This window comes from Macrobrachium nipponense, chromosome 47, assembly GCF_015104395.2.
Source record: "Macrobrachium nipponense isolate FS-2020 chromosome 47, ASM1510439v2, whole genome shotgun sequence".
In the NCBI taxonomy this organism is placed as follows: Eukaryota; Metazoa; Arthropoda; class Malacostraca; order Decapoda; family Palaemonidae; genus Macrobrachium; species Macrobrachium nipponense.
In genome coordinates, this window is record NC_087222.1 from 21,599,508 (window position 1) to 21,615,742 (window position 16,235).

Sequence of the window (16,235 nt, forward strand, 5' to 3'; positions counted from 1 at the left end):
TCTACGAACATTCCTGATGCTTTGTCTCGAGCCCCAGTTAGCCACCCCACACCAAAAGACAAAATTGCAGGTGCCCCGTCCACCACCCATCTCCGAACAGCCATGGCTGTGTAAGCTGTTACCTCCTCAGGAAAGTCTCCAGCTCAAGATGCCGACAGGACTCTTCAGCTCTACAAGATGCAACAAGAGCAGACCGTCTACATTCGCCTGTGTCACCTCAGGATCCCCCTCCAACAGATATGATTTGCATAACTCCGTACTCCCATACTGGAAGATACGGGATGAGCTCTACGCTGATGGTGACCTCGTTTTGTATGGAGCAAGAGTTATAGTTCCTGCCGCCCTCAGTTGCCGCACCTTGTCCTGCCTACATGACAGTCATAGGGGCGTGGAATCTACGAAGCGCCGGGCAAGACAGGCTGTCTTCTGGCCTGGTATCAACTCAGACATTGTCAACACAATTGGAGCTTGTGAGTCATGCCAGTATTGCAGCCAACCCAGCATCAGGAACTATAATGAATGACGACAACCCCACGAAGCCCTTTGAGTCTGTTTCTGCAGATTTCTTTATGGTCACAGGAAAAGCCTTCCTCGTCATAGTTGATTGACTCTCAGTATGGCCTGTTGTCTCATGCAAAGGTGATACTACCGCCTCCAATACAATCAGGCTCTTCTGCCGTTACTTCCAGGAAGTTGGTGTGCCTCTCCATCTCAGGACTGATGGAGGACCACAGTTTACCAGCAACGAGTTCTGGGACTTCATGGAGCGATGGGGAGTCCATGTGATAACCTCCCCATATTATCCACATAGTCAATCAAGCATCTCATCCTGACAATGGTACCCTCTGGCAACATTTGATTAGGAAGAGTTTGAAGTTTGATCGAGGCCTCTTAGAGCTTCGGAATACTCCCAGTTTCACAGGTCGCTCCCCCACCCAGATCCTGTATGGTTGACCTCTTAGGTCATGCATTCCTGCACACCCACAGTCCTTTTCAGAGGAGTGGCAGGTCAAGACCGAGGACTGTGACCGCCATGCTGCTACCTGTGCTGAGCAGGTTAAGACCCAGTGCGATCAGCATGCCCGCCCCTACCCAGGTAGACTATTGGAAAGCATGTATGGATCCAAGACCCGACATCTCGTTGCTGGGAGAAGGTCGGGGTAGTCATGAGTTTTGGCAGGTCAAGGGATTACGAAATTCGTCTCCCTATTGGTCGTGTCTGGTGGCAAAACTGTCGTTTCCTTCGCCCAGTGCCACCCCCTAGTGTTGACCCATCCCCTCTTTCCCCTGTGGCCCCTTGCTTGGACCAGGAAAAGTTGTCCTTAGTTGATATTCCCCCATTGTCCCCACGTTGTTCTCAAAGGCTCGTAGAGAAAGTCTGCTTGAGAGTGTACTAGGAGCATGAAGGGGGAAGGAGGTGTAGGTAAATGAAAGAAACATTCAGTACGATATATGAACACTTACGTATATGCATTACATTCTTTAACTTTCGTATTCATTTATATACCTCCCTATGTATTTAATGTATGTCATTCTCATTTATCGTGAACGATATGTAATGACTGAATCTCGCCTGTCTGGCAGTCATGTTTTGCCAGTATGGCACCGCTCTGTATTCCTTGCCTTGCACATAATTTGCACCTCTGTGATTTTGTTTACTTCACTTAGACATTAAGAACCTACTTTAGTATTTCAGTGTTTCCTTCTTCCCCAACCTTTAGTGAAAAGGATAACACATCGAACACACACACCTACCAAAGCATGAAGGATCGTTATATTACTTGGAGGAACACTTAGAAGCAGGTTTTGTCATGGATTTGGAAGGGGGGCGCAGGTTCGAGTGAGGTCTGACAAAGGACCTGGTGATACCGCCATGAAAATGCTGATGCAAAGGAGAGGAAGATTTGTCAGGAGTCACAGAGGTGGCTTTCACTCGCTTAGTTAACTGGGTGTTTGCAGATCGTAGAAGACCAAAACACTCGGAGAGTGCTAGAAATTCCAAAGAATTTAAGTGCTCAGCGAGACACCCGAATTTCGTCAAACAATCATCGGGATGGGGCCCCTCCTCGATTTCGGAACGAGCATAAAAACCAGTCCTAAATGTGAGCATTTCAGACTGGATATGATATAAGATCCTTCCTCAACCACCTGGACATATGTCCAGTAGGACCCTAAGATCCCTACGCTGAAAGTAATTCCTTATGTAAAGGACCGAGGGTTTGTACATCGTGTAGGAACAAATGTACTAATAAAGATGTTGGCATACCTTTGCCGCCGACCCTTAACACAAAAGTAGAAAGGCGGCTATCAAGGCTATCACAAAAAGTGGGTTTGCATATTAATTATTAAATTTAATTAATCATTAATATCAAACACTCTACATACATTTATTTTAAAAAATTAGAAAATAAAATAAAAAATTAAAGATCCCACCAAAAAAATTATTAACAGAGTCAGCAAGAACTCACAAATATATATCTTCATCGGACGACGGCTGAAAGCAAAGTGAAGTGTTTACATCCTGCCTACCCGCCTACCAGACGGTAGTTACTGCCTAACCACCTTGTTCAAGAATTTAACAGCCGTAATTCCAGACTACGCTGAAAGTAATTCCTTATGCAAAGGACTGAGGGTTTGTATATTGTGTAGGAACAAACAATTGTTAAGAGAAGGTGGACAGTAAGATGGTAGAAAGAGAATATGAACAGAGGTACAGTAAAAGGACTGAATGTAGTTGCAGCTAGGGGCCAAAGGGATGCTGCAAAGAACCTTAAGTAATGCCTACATTGCACTGAATAAGGTGCACTGACGGCACTACCTTCCTACGGAGTTCACCAGGATAGAGCCTGAAGAAATCACAGTTTTTGAAAGTAGATTGTACTTTTCCTAACTATACAAACCTGAGGTCCTTTACATAAGGAATCACTTTCAGCGTAGCTGGAATTACTGCAGTTAAATTCTTGAACAAGGTGGTTAGGCAGTAACTACCGTGTGGCAGGGGGGTAGGCCCGCCTGCCCGGATATAAACACTCTACTTTCCCTTTCGGCCCAGGTTCATATTGAGGGGTGGTATGAGGTGGGCATAAATGTAAAGGACCTCAGGTTTGTATAGTTAGGAAAAATACAATTTACGTACTTCCAAACATTGTGATTTGTTACTACATGATATACAAACCCTCGGTCCATTACACTAGGAAGACTCACTGATTGGTGGGAGGAATGTGAGTGAGCCTCTAGAACTGACTGGAGTTCTGCACACCTGGGCTATTCCTCCTGGTCGTAAGAGCAAGGAGGAGTGCCCTGCCTCTGACAACTTGATTGGAGTATAGGAGCTGCATGATCAAGAGTCAGACTTCTGGAACTTTTCGAAATGAGCGAGGAATCGTAACTCATCCAAAAAAGGCTGGGAAGAATAATAGAATTGGAGGCATTAATACAAAGTTCTGGGAAGGGTTTGCATTATTGCCAGTCTCCTTCCTCCCCTTGTTAGAGGAAGGAGCGGGATTGCTTTTATGATTCTGATAAGAAAAATAGAAAGGAAGCTGGATGTGTAAGCTTATCGCATCAATCGCCTGACCAGCCAGTGTAAGTTCGAGTCCTATCCACAACCTGAAGGAAGAGGAGTAGAAGGACGAGGTGGGGAAGGTGGAGAGGCCAGTCACTCTCGCATCCTTCTTACCTCTAGAGCTGCACACCAAAGGCGAGATGGAACTTATCCTCTTGAGGGAGCCGGGTAAGCGAACACAACCTGTGAGCATCCACCACCGGTCCAAGGAAATGAGGTTCCAAGGACCTGTGGGCAGACCCGAAGGAAGAAAGATATAAATGTGGTCGCAATGAGACCTTATCTATCTTCCAGTCTGACATATTCTTCGGAGTGATGAAATGTACCCAACCACTAGACTATCCAACTGCAGAGAAGTCTCTCACGATCTAGTAAGACTCGGAGAAAGACGTGTCATTGGACACTTCTGCAATGGCAGTCCGTAGCGGATAAAGACACTGACACTCAATGATAGGTGTTGATCCTTCATGGTTACAACAACACACCAATAGGACAGAGTAATTACTGATCTGGATCAACCAATACAAAGTCCACAGTGCAGATCATGAAGGACTTGGACTCGTCAACAGATGCCGACTGACTGCGCGGTCAAGCATCTGAGACATAGTCACAACATGACACCCGCCTTTTAAAGGGTTATGCTCAGAATAACTATACATATCGCCTATCTTGTTTACCGACGATGTTGAGAGATCAGATGATGTTTCTCACAAGGCATGTGCACATCAGACGATAGTCAATTACCTTTTAGGACCGAGGTCCCTGTGATGGCAAGACAGAAGTTTCTCATCAATAGTTGAATCTCAACCAAGTAAAAACAATACTATATTACTAGTGAATGACTGAGGTGAATGTGGACCTCCGTCTTCACAGTTGAATTGAAAGAAATAAACTCTCCAGATTCTGATCATAGAAAAAGTCCAATCGATGACACCAACCAGTGAAGATAGCTTTAATCCCCGTTGTTTTACAGAGGACTGAAAAAGCTAATCAGCTATTTCATTGCTGCATGGCGAGAAAGTTGGAGTTTGCAATGAAAGCAGAGCGTCTTTCAGTAATGAAACAGGGATTGCACTGCCTGAAGAACTGCTTCTCGTGGGTTGGATCAGGGAGGACATTTCTATTTCCTTTGGAAGCAGAGCTAGTAGGGTGGAGAACAGGCGAAGTCTTCTGTTAATTATTTACAATATTCGGAGTGAGGAGAGAATAACTAAACACCTTACGAATTAGGAAATGTATAACAGAAGACAAACTCAAATTGTCTGAAGAATATCATTCTGCGTCATCACAGTGGCTGATGAGGCAGGTGTGATGAGGTGGAAGACTAGGCTACAGACTTCTGTTATACCGTGGGGTAAACAGAAAGATGATAATGAGTCTAATGAGATATATTTCTGTCTGAAAATTTTTGCAATGGCAAATACGGTGCAGGAGAGATGGGCATACACGTATGCGAGAATTCCAGCCAACCAGAGAGCTTGGTCTGTGATTGCCGGGCAGAGATTCAAATTGGTAGTCAATCCTTGACAGAGGAGAAACAATACCCAAATGAAAAGAATCTCGGAGAGAAAGCAGTACTGAGGCAGAGCCATAAACCGCTTGCTCAACTTGTTATCATCCCGAGTTGCCTGGTAGAGCATTCCATTAAGGAATGCGTTCGGCTAGAACCATCGAGCACAAAAAAAGATACACTTGAGCATCTGCATTTTAACCGAAATGGGAGGGAAGAAAACCCTCTTGTTCGGTGATAATATACATGCTGTGGTATTGTTGGGAAACAATACCACTAGTTATCTCAAAATCAAAACTAGTAACTCTTGGGAGGCCCGAAAGGCTGTCCTGAGTTCCAGGTTAATTAAGGGAAGATACTATTAGTCTTGGTCACATACCAATGCAACTGATAACAGAAGTATGTCACGAGAGAGATATACCAATATATTTGTAGGTTAATTGCATTCCAGCCTAATTCTTCTTCATTTAAGGGACAAGAATAAGGACTGAAAGCAGACCCTCATTCTCTAATGAAGAGAGCGAAGGTGAAGTTTTCCCAAAGGGAGACTTCTACGGTGATAAAGGGATACCAAAAATGACTAGTTCAAGCCGAACTGGTTGTTCCCAAAACAGTAGCACTGGAGAGGCGTTCAAACCTCTCGGTGCTATCCATCCTGAGCAGATTGACGTATGTTCAGTAAGATCCTAAGATTGAACCAAAAACATAGTCTCTCGGGTTCAAATTCCGAGGAATAGACTCCACAGAATTCCTCTTATTTCCTTGTTCATTCTGGTATAACCAGGAAATAGAGGGGAAAAAAGATGAGGATTGACTGTTCTCACTCTGTTAAACGAAGCATTCATTCTTACAACCGTTTAGTTCATGCAAACGCAAGTGAAAGTTGACCGGAGTTAGATGCAGCAAAAGTTGGCGAGAACTTGCCACGTCTTGCTACGCATCTATCTTGTTTGTGATCGAACCTCATGAAGTGGACTACACTGAGGACCTCCTCCTGTCTCCTTCAGATGCCTTGTCCCGAGGGACAGTGACATTGATCTTAGCACCTGAAGAATAGCCATTCCTGACCTTCACAGGTGGGTCCGAGCCACCAACACGCCTCGGTCACTTCTCTCCTCCTGCGCCACTATCATGATGGAGAGAAGACTACCTATCACTGACTGTGGATGTACACTCGGACACACCAGCACACGAGTATACCCGACACAGCCCCGGTTCCATGAGCACCGCCCTTGGAACCAGATGGGAGAATGAACCTAGGTTCGAACTCCTGGGGCTCCTAACACACCATATTTGCAGATAGCGTCCAGCTTCCCACTCCAGAAGGAGCAGGTGAGCCAAAGAGACAGCCAATTACTTCCTCTCCATGGAAAGGGTGCAGACCCTTAGAAGTCTCTAAGCAAGACTTCATAAGGGGTGGAGAATACCTTCCTCTTCTTAGGATGTGGAAACCTTTGAAGAGGGAGGTTAGGAGGCCTTAGATGATGAAGACAAAAGACTGTGTCCTCTTGAAAACTCGCTGCAACACGGGAAGGGAGGGTGCTATGTCATGGCATGAAACTGCACCGATCAAAAGCAGAAAGTTCGTTGGTTAGAGCCGAGCACTCAGATCGGCAGATAGAGCTGTCTGGTCGAGACAAGCAGATCACCGCTACATAATTACGAGTGGTAATCGTCCACGAAGAACTATCACTTCTTCCAAATTAAGTGTTCTCCTTTGAGGCTGAAGCTCCGAGAAGAAGAACAAGAGGGATTCTGTGTCTGGTGTCCTACGTGTTCGGACCCTAAGGTCCAATATACAAGGACAGTATACGTGACCATTCACCCAAGTGTTGCATGCAGTTCCAAGCTCTACATAACTCCAAACCAGATTGAGGAGGGGACTCATCTGTACTGGTAAAGACTCGTCTCGCCATCCAAGCACTCGTAATAGTGAGCATTAGAATTCATAAGAATTCCCACACACGGCGAGAAAAACCCGACTCTTGTATGACAATAATCAGGGAAGCCTTTTCTCGCCCTTGCACTCAGCAATATGATGAAGCCGAGCACTCGGCGAGCACCAATGAAACCAAGGGATCCAGGCGCTCGGCGAGACTCCCGATTATTGTATTAATAATCAGGAATACCTGTTGCCCAAGTGTTTGGAAATCTCAGAAAACAAAATCACCCAGCAAACGCTAGAAATTCCAAGGAATTTTGGCTTAGCGAGACTCCCGATTTTTGTAATAACAATTACTGAGAATGTCTGTTTCGTGTGAGTGTTTGGAAATTACAGAAAACCAAACACTCTGATAATGCCAGAAATTTCAAGGAATTCGAGCATTCAGCAAGATTCCTGGTTATCATAGTAACAAATATCAGGAATTCTCGTCTCCCCAAGTGTTTGCAGATCATAGAAGACCAAAACACTTGGAGAGTGCTAGAAATCGAGGAGGAACAGGCATAAAACCCAGTCCTAAATGTGAGCATTTAAGACTGGAATGAGAGTACAATTCAATAGAATATACAATCGTGGCTCCCAAAATGCAAGAACCCATAGGGACTGTGAATTGAAATCCATCCAAAGGACAGAAAAAGCCAGGGAGACAGTCTCCAGTTTTGACATAAGATCCTTCCTCAATGACGTGGACGTACGTCCAGTAGGACCCTAAGGTCCCTCCAGAAACGTAGTCCCCTGAAGCTGAATCCTACGGAGAGCGCTCTGCAGGATCCCTCCTATTCACCTCGCCCCTCCCGGTGTAGCCATAGGAAGTAGAGAAAATAGGGGAGGAAAACTGGACACTCTCGCTCGCCTTGCTAGTGGAACTAGCAGAAGCTAGTCATGGGCAGCCATCAACCTGCGGTGATGGCCTTTCTGAGAGTCTAGGAAAGTGTTACCATCTGGAGAAAATGCTTTCTCGAGGAGGGTTACAAAACTCTCGTAAGGCAAGCGAAACGTTTGCCGCCACCGACACTGGTCGGTCACATGAATCTGATCTGATTGTCGTCTGGGTGGGGCTGAGCATGCAACTGACTGGAAAGAGCCGAAACCATTCATCGACGCGTCCAAGTTCTTGTTGAGGCCTAAACCTCTCAAGAGAACTGAATGGGGGAACCCTTACCGGTCTCTGCATGCACGGTCCCGCGGGACTGTCACGTCAACCCTGGGAACCAAGCAATCACCGCGAGAGTGATCACCGGCAAGGTGTGAGTCACCTGAGCGACTCACTCCTTTCTTCCACTCCATGCCTGAGTCATGACGGTGAGCGGACTCAGCGTCACCAACTCTGGAGACAGCGTAACGGTTCCTGTTCCCGAAGGAACAGGAGAGCCAGCAGAAGACCCAACTGCCTCCTCAGCTTGAGGAGGCAGACCCTTGGAAGTCCCATGACGAGATTTAGGGGGAGAGACTACCTTCTCCTTCTTCGGCAGGGAGCCTTAGAAGTTGAAGGGGTGGAGGCTGATGAAAGTATGATGATTCCGAAGAGGAAGATGACGACACTTGACAAGCTCTCTTCCTCTTCGACTTCTCCAAATTCTGCAAGACTTCTTCTACAGGATCAGGTATATTTACCAGCAGAACTAGAGTTAATAATCACAGGGCAGTGGCGAAGGCTTTGTCCAGTGATGTAATTCCAGGATAGCAGTGGTAAATGAATATGATTTCCAGCAGGGGATCAGTACACACACTTGAGGACCAATATCACAGCATGCTATGAGTCACAGGTACAATTCCAAGGTTAGGATAACCAACACGAAGAGATACCATCCATCTACTGCTATAATCACTATCACCACTGCTAGCCTGTAAAAGAAAGAAAATATGATTTAAAGTAATAAAGATACCCCTATTGCATACAAGGGCACCGCCCTCTAAAATGAGAGATCCCCAAACACCAACACCACTCGCTCCCTACTCTACCTTCGTCCGATAGCTAGCGAAAAGACGGAGGAGAAGAGCAACTACCCGAAGAAAACAAAGGACAAACCTCCAAAGTTCCCCTCGCTAATTTTTAAAGCGTAAGCATAAATTTTGGATGAATACCTCGTCCTAACGTTAAAGGGCGAAAATATGTACTAATAAAGATGTTGGCATACTTTTGCTGCCAACTAAAGTAGAAAGGTGGCTATCAATGCTATCACAAAAAGTGGGTTTGCATATTAATTATTAAACTCAATTAATTATTAATATCAAACAGAGTATGTAGATATTTATTCAAAAAATAAAAAATCAAAGGTCCCACCAGGAAAATGATTAATAGCTAGTCAGCAAGAGCTCACAAAAATATTTCATTGGAAGACGGCCGAAAGCAAAGTGTAGTGTTTACATCCAGGCAGGAAGGCCTACCCGCCTACTAGATGGTAGTTATTACCTAACGACCTTGTTCAAGAATTTAACGGTCGTAATTCCAGCTACGCTGAAAGTAATTCCTTATGTAAAGGAAGAAGGGTTTATATATTGTGCAGGAACAAATAGCAAACAACAGTCGGGCAGGGAGTGGTGAAGAACACATCCTTCTACGACGACAGCCGGAAGCAAATTGGAATGTTTACGTCCAGTCAGAGGAACTACCAACAACTGGACCAGTAGTTAATTACCAAACCACCTTGTTGGAAGAATTCAGCGGCCGCGTCCAGGGTATGCCTTAAGTAATTCCTTATGTAAAGGAGCGATGGTTTGTATATCGTGTAGGAACAAAGAATTTTTTTGCTATGTACAACCGAATCGGATAACATCCATTCTACTTGTATTTCAAACATCGTACAATAGTAAACAATTACCATACTTATGTTATAAATGATGTTATGTAGAATAAGACTGATATATTTCTATGTATTAACTTTATTCATTAGGGATAAAAAAATTGGCAAGGTAATATACAGGTATTCTCCTACTTACCATGGGGTTAGGTTCTGAAAAACCCATCATATGTCAAAAAAATTGTATCTTGAATATAGCCTAGCCTACACTAGGGTAATCAGTACCATCTTTACATATAGGGTAGTGTACCCTACACTACGCAGTACACTTATACATATAAGGCATAGAAATGATTAATTTCAGCTAATTCTCTAGGTTCAATGCATATTGGCTCATGATAATTCAGTACTAACAGAAATTTAGTAACATTAACAAGTTAGGCTAGCGTATACAATGATAGATACCATGGTAAATCGGACTCAGATTCGGACCAATATCGGCATAATTGAGCGATACCTATCAGGCTGCTGACGCCTACATATAATTATGGAATAAAAACATCCCGAATATGCATCTTTTCCGTGAATCTTTTAAAAATTATACATTACACTCTCCTATTATATTGCATGTATTCTCATATTATGTATTGTATCATAAAATACAAACAAAGCAGTCAATGTTTTGGTTTGGAAATCAGCTGATGGCGAATATGAGTTTATTTCGTCGTATTTAACTGAATTCGGAGCGAATTGTTTTGCGTCTAGTTAGCATAAAAGAATATCTAGATACTTTACTTATATGAGACAAGGTCATCTTTTCGTTATAAGACGTCTTAATTTTAAGTCGAAAGAATTTAATACATCTCATTGGAAACTAAATTATTTTTTTCGTTAACAGAATGCTTTGAGGGCATGTTTATTGTGTAAGGAAAATTATGTAAATTCCGTTCGCTATTTTCACTTGATTTCTTCATAGTATGAGCGCTACTGTTACGTTATTTATCTTTTATCTGCGTGAAAACAGCAGTAAACTGTATTCTTTCAAGACATGAAGTTTTGATTAAAATGATCCTCTCAACTTAACCTACGGCTGTAGTAGTTTAATTGGATAAGTTTACGGGAGTTTTATCTTTGTTACCAATGCACAATAACAGTCATTAGCAGCTCGAAGTGAGAATCAGCTTCAGTTACAACTTTGTTTAAATTTAACAGTGTTTCCTTGCTGATCTTTGGTTTATAGCAAACAAAGTTATAAATGACGTTATGTATAATAATACATAACGTCATTTATAACATAACTGCGGTAACTGTTTGCTATTGTATGATGGTTGAAATACAAGCCAAATGGATGTTGTTATCCAATTCAGTTGTACTTAGCAAACTGTTGTTTCTCGTTCAGTTGTTAATGGCTGTACACATTTACCAAACAAGTAAAATGTTATAACAAAACTTTCATTATTCTCTTTTGCTGTTTTTTTTTTTTATACATAGAAGATAGGATAAAGTTAGGCTATTGTAATTTGGTCTTTCTCTTGGTGCCTGGTTGTACGCTCCTGGGCTGCACCCCTTACGAACGAAATTTTAAAATATTCACAAAATACCGTCGTATCAGTATTAATTGCTAACTTCATCGTAAAATTGCATTATTGTTACGACGAATTATCATAACTCGAACACTCCCTGTACTGTTAAACTTAAGCTGCAAGTTGTAGCTGAAGCTAAGAAAACAATGTTCAAGCTGCTAATGACAACTTTTATTGTGCATCGGCAATAAGGATAAAGCTCCAGTAAACTTATATATGCCATCAAACGCAACTGTAGATAAAATCAATAGAAAACTATTTTAATCAAAACTACCTGGCAGGAAAAAACACATTTTACTGTTGTTCTCACGCTGATAAAAGATAAGGAATGTAGAGCTCATAATACAATGAAAATAATTTAGTTCACAACAAGATTTATTCAAGTCATAACTAGATGCAAGAATATAGCTCAGAATTGTGTTGAGTATGGCGAAATAAACTCGTATTCACCATCAGCTGATCTCCAAGCCAAAACAATGACCACTATGATAGTATTTTATAATACAATATGAGAATACATACAATGCGTATTACTGGATACAGTGAAGTAATATAGAACTTTCTAAAAGATTTATGGAAAATATGCATATTCGTTACGTTTGTATCTTATAATTATACGTAGCCATCAGCAGCCTTACACCGCTCAATTATGACAATGTCAGACTGAATCTGATTAGCGTTTCGTGTTCAATTTCCTTTTATACTGAATTACCATACGTCAGAATGCAATGAGCCTCCAGAATTATCTGATATTAATAATTACTATATCGTACTTGTAATATATAGTATACTGTAGGCTAGGCTATTGTATATGTGTACGATATACCATAGTATATGCTAGGCTAACTCTTGTTAGTGTTATTCAATTTCTCTTTGTACTGAATTATCATAAGTCAAACTGCATTGAATGTAGAGAATTAGCTGATTTAAATAATAACTGTACCACATATGTATAGAGTATATTGTGTAGTGTGGGCTAGGCTACCATTTATGTAAGGATGATACTGATTACCCCAGTGTAGGTTAGGCTATGGGGAAACAACTGAGTGGACAAGCTGATCCAGTTTTGGCCGCATGTGGATCCACCCTCCGAAAAAGTACTTTAACACGTCCTGACACCAGAGATGGGCACGAGTCATCAGTGGTGAGAGCAAGAGCTCCAAAGTTAGAAATTAAGGTCAAATTTTAAGATTGAACAGAGGTAAATGAAAGTCTAGCCATGTGCAGTGCAGACATACCTCCATGACACTTTCAATATTTTTACTTAAAACACCAAAAATGTAGAAGATTGACGCCATCTCAATGTTTGAGGAGTCACTTGGTCAATAAACTTTCCATTCCATGAGCTAAATCCGCACACCACTTGTACCTATAGACGCTGGGACACTTTCTTCACAACAATCGTAAACAATGACAATATCTGCCTTGGATCCAAGGAAACTTGCGATTTTTCGGTAGAAAGAAGAAGAAACGTGCACTAGATAATGATTTAAATCAATAGTTAAACATCAGTATAAGGTCATGAATTGCATAAATTTTTTACATATTCATGATAATTAATTTGAAAATATTCGTTGATGAAAAAGTAACTAGATTCCTGACTCAAATATCAATAGTTTTGCCGTGAACAATACGTACGGTGTTGTTCGCGCTCTCCTATTGTTTATTAGTGATGCCAATTGAAATGTGTTTACTCTCCAAATTGGGTATAAGACTTACACAAAACCGGGGAAATAAGTGAAATTAGCATATCTATTTGTAATATATATACATATTAGAGCAATTTTATCATTATTGCATTACTATGACAACTAGAATTCATGGAAACAGTTTGTAAATGCATCGAAACGTAAGTGTGAAGCTCCACTAAATTGGCAACAATGAAATTTTGTCATTCCTAGCATGCAAGCATTGAAGGTTACATTTATTTCTGGCATACAATTATTAAAAATAAAAAAGTTAAAATAGTAATATATATAAACTTAAATCAATGACAAGTGCTAGAAATTTTTTTTTTTTTTGCTTTATGTCATAAGCCTGTTGTCTGATCGGCGATGGATTTCGGCAGCCAGATGTACGACATGGCTAGAAATATTGGATTGTATCTAATCTAGAAATATCTGTAATTTTTCGGGGTTAATTTGGTTGCAAAAAAGGGATAATAGGCATGGATTAAAATAAACATTTTGAAGTAACAAAGTAAAGTTAAACTTAATAATGAGTAAAGTAAACAATTAAGGGAATAAAGCTTTGCACCTCATAAACAGTGTAGTATGCCTGCAACTGTGTTTGTGGAGTGAGCGCTTAGGAACCAGGAACTGCAATTTGGAGTGAATTAAGACCAAAATGTGTATATGTAGTTACAATCTAATAAGCACTGCGGAGTTTCAGTTGTGATGGCAGTGAGGATAAAACCACCGATTACAAGGTAAAAATGAATTTCAGTTGAAACCACAACCCCGGGAATAAAAAGTTTCATACTTTCACTAATATAGGCAACAAAATGTTGTTTTATTGTGCTGATTACAACTGCAATCTTGAGTCTTGAGTAAGATTGATAAACGTTACATATAATCGCTAATATTGTTCAAATGAGCGCTGGAGACTGGGAAGGACTTGAGATCCATGCAAGTTATGAAAGGGACCAGAGACGGACGACGCCATATTGGATTTAAAAACTGCCTTGAAAACATATTTTACGAAGAGCTCACATACTTATTTTATTTCGTATGGCGCTTTCATATATCACATTATGTTGACGAAACTTCAATCTTTTGAATGGTATGCTTAAAGATGTAATTGTATTTTTGTTTCACCAATTAAATATCGAGTGAATAAGGCTGATCCACCTGGATACGATGGATCCAAGGCGATGTTTCCCCCTAGCTATATTCGAGATACGACTTTTCCAACAAACGATGGGTTTTTTAGAACCTAACCCCATTGTAAGTAGGAGAATACCTGTAAAAAGAAACCACAAAAACTGGTGAAAGTCACAATTTGCACCAGTTATTTTGTAGCATAAATCTTCCTCTACTCTCGTCTTTTGATCAACAGAAAAAACAACCTAGGACATAGGGTTATAGCCTAGCCTAGTCTATAGGATTATAGATTAAATTTCTGTACCTAAACCATCCGTGAAATAATTGAGAAATCATACAGTATCATTGACCCAGACAGTCTTAGTATAAAGTAGGCCAGGATACAGGATACAGGCACCTTGCAGCCTACATAATGAAAGTAGGCCAGGATACAGGCACCTTGCAGCCTACATAATGAGATTCTACAGAAACTTATAACTTAAGCCTAACATTAGCCTATGAGTAAATCATTAAAATATCATAAAACAACTCATTTCATTTAGACAGTCTCAGGTTAAGACCCCATAGAAGGCTACGGTCTCTAGGGTAACCTAGGAGTACTAACATGACTAGAAGTTAATGAGTGATACAACCTATAAACATCTGTAACTCACATTACTACAGTAGCTATCGGTTAACTTTGTAATTTACCAATTGTTTCGCTTATGAAGAGTGCAATTATTATAGAAGACAAAAGACGTTTGAATTGAAGTTACACTACCAAGGCAGCCAACGGCGGGCGGCTGAGTCTGTGTTGACATTTTGGGCGCCTTTTATTTGATAGTGTTTGTGTTTGTGGTTCTGGTTTAGAAGTGATTTCGGTTGTTTTCATTCATTCCAATGAGTCATTTGGTGGACAGCTGTAAGTAATCGATTGGAATCTGATTAAAAATTTAGATAATTTACTAATAACTGGATGAATCAATGGTAATGATTAAAGCAAATAATGGATTCAGGTAATGGCGGTTTATTTACGTTTTGGGCGTCGTCTCCTAAGGACTTCTCGTTCGTAGTTCCTGTTTGATGTTTCGATTCAAACCTCATTGATGAAAAGGGGAAAGTTAGATATAATCATCGGAGAAGTAATGAAAAATATAGATAATTTATTTAAGTAGTAGATAATTAGAATAAATGATGATAAGCATTCCGACCGATGTAGTAGTAATAGTAGTAAGTGGAATTTGCATTTGAATCGGCTCCCCTGCTTGTTTTCATTCCACCTTTGTTTATGTTAGTTTTAAGTTTTTTCTCTCTGCAATACCATAATTCTTTTATACACTCTTTCCTACTTTCAACCTTCCCCTCAGCAGATCTGCAAATAAAAGTATATTAGCCATCAATGCCTTTTTTCTCTACATTTCTTGTATGCAATATTCTAAGATATATAAATTATCAATTTATATATCTTATGTGCCCGCCGCACATAAATTTAACCAATCCGACTGCCAAACTCACCCTCAGACACACTTTCCTCTTTACACTTACGGAATACACGCAGAACAATTGACTTACCTACACACAAAACACAAACACATACACTCACTCCAACTCCAGATACTCAGTGTTAAAGGGACCCATTCACGCACTGGTACTAGACTGCAGGTCTCCGGTTTGAGGCAGAGCTTCAGTGGCCGGACGACCGAAAATGTACCCACACATTACACAGGCGGCCTGAGTGAAATCAGGTTAGTCTACTCTCGGCCAGCAATGGAGAAGGTGTTATCAGAGAGGGAGCTGCAGATTCTAGCTCTTTGTATTGTAGCTTACGAGAAACGTAAGCAGCCGAGAAGGAGAAAAAGGGATTGGATGAAGGAATGGCTAGCAAAAAGAGAAGTACTATCCCACACAAACCTGTTGTCACATTTAGTATGGGAGCCTCATGATTTCTTTAACTATCTACGAATGGATGACTCTACATTTCACAAGCTTCTAGACCTTGTGGCACCACATATACAGAGGAAAGACACTTGCATGAGATCTGCTCCATCACCAAGGGATAGACTTGCTGCAACTCTCCGGTATTTAGCAACAGG

At 41.2% G+C, this 16,235-nt stretch overlaps 1 protein-coding gene across 3 annotated transcripts in view; it reads right to left on the reverse strand.

Moving 5' to 3' along the window:
• The window catches only part of LOC135204759 (gastrula zinc finger protein XlCGF17.1-like), a 67,050-nt gene extending 52,035 nt beyond the window's left edge, over nucleotides 1-15,015 (reverse strand). Inside the window, exon 1 of one of the 3 annotated variants that reach the window (XM_064234919.1) lies at nucleotides 14,924-15,015. The gene's annotated coding sequence lies outside the window, so the exon portion shown is untranslated. Of the gene's footprint in view, nucleotides 1-14,816 lie in introns of all 3 variants that reach the window. The other 2 variants (XM_064234917.1, XM_064234916.1) reach the window with 2 other exon arrangements.
• Nucleotides 15,016-16,235: the final 1,220 nt, after the last annotated feature.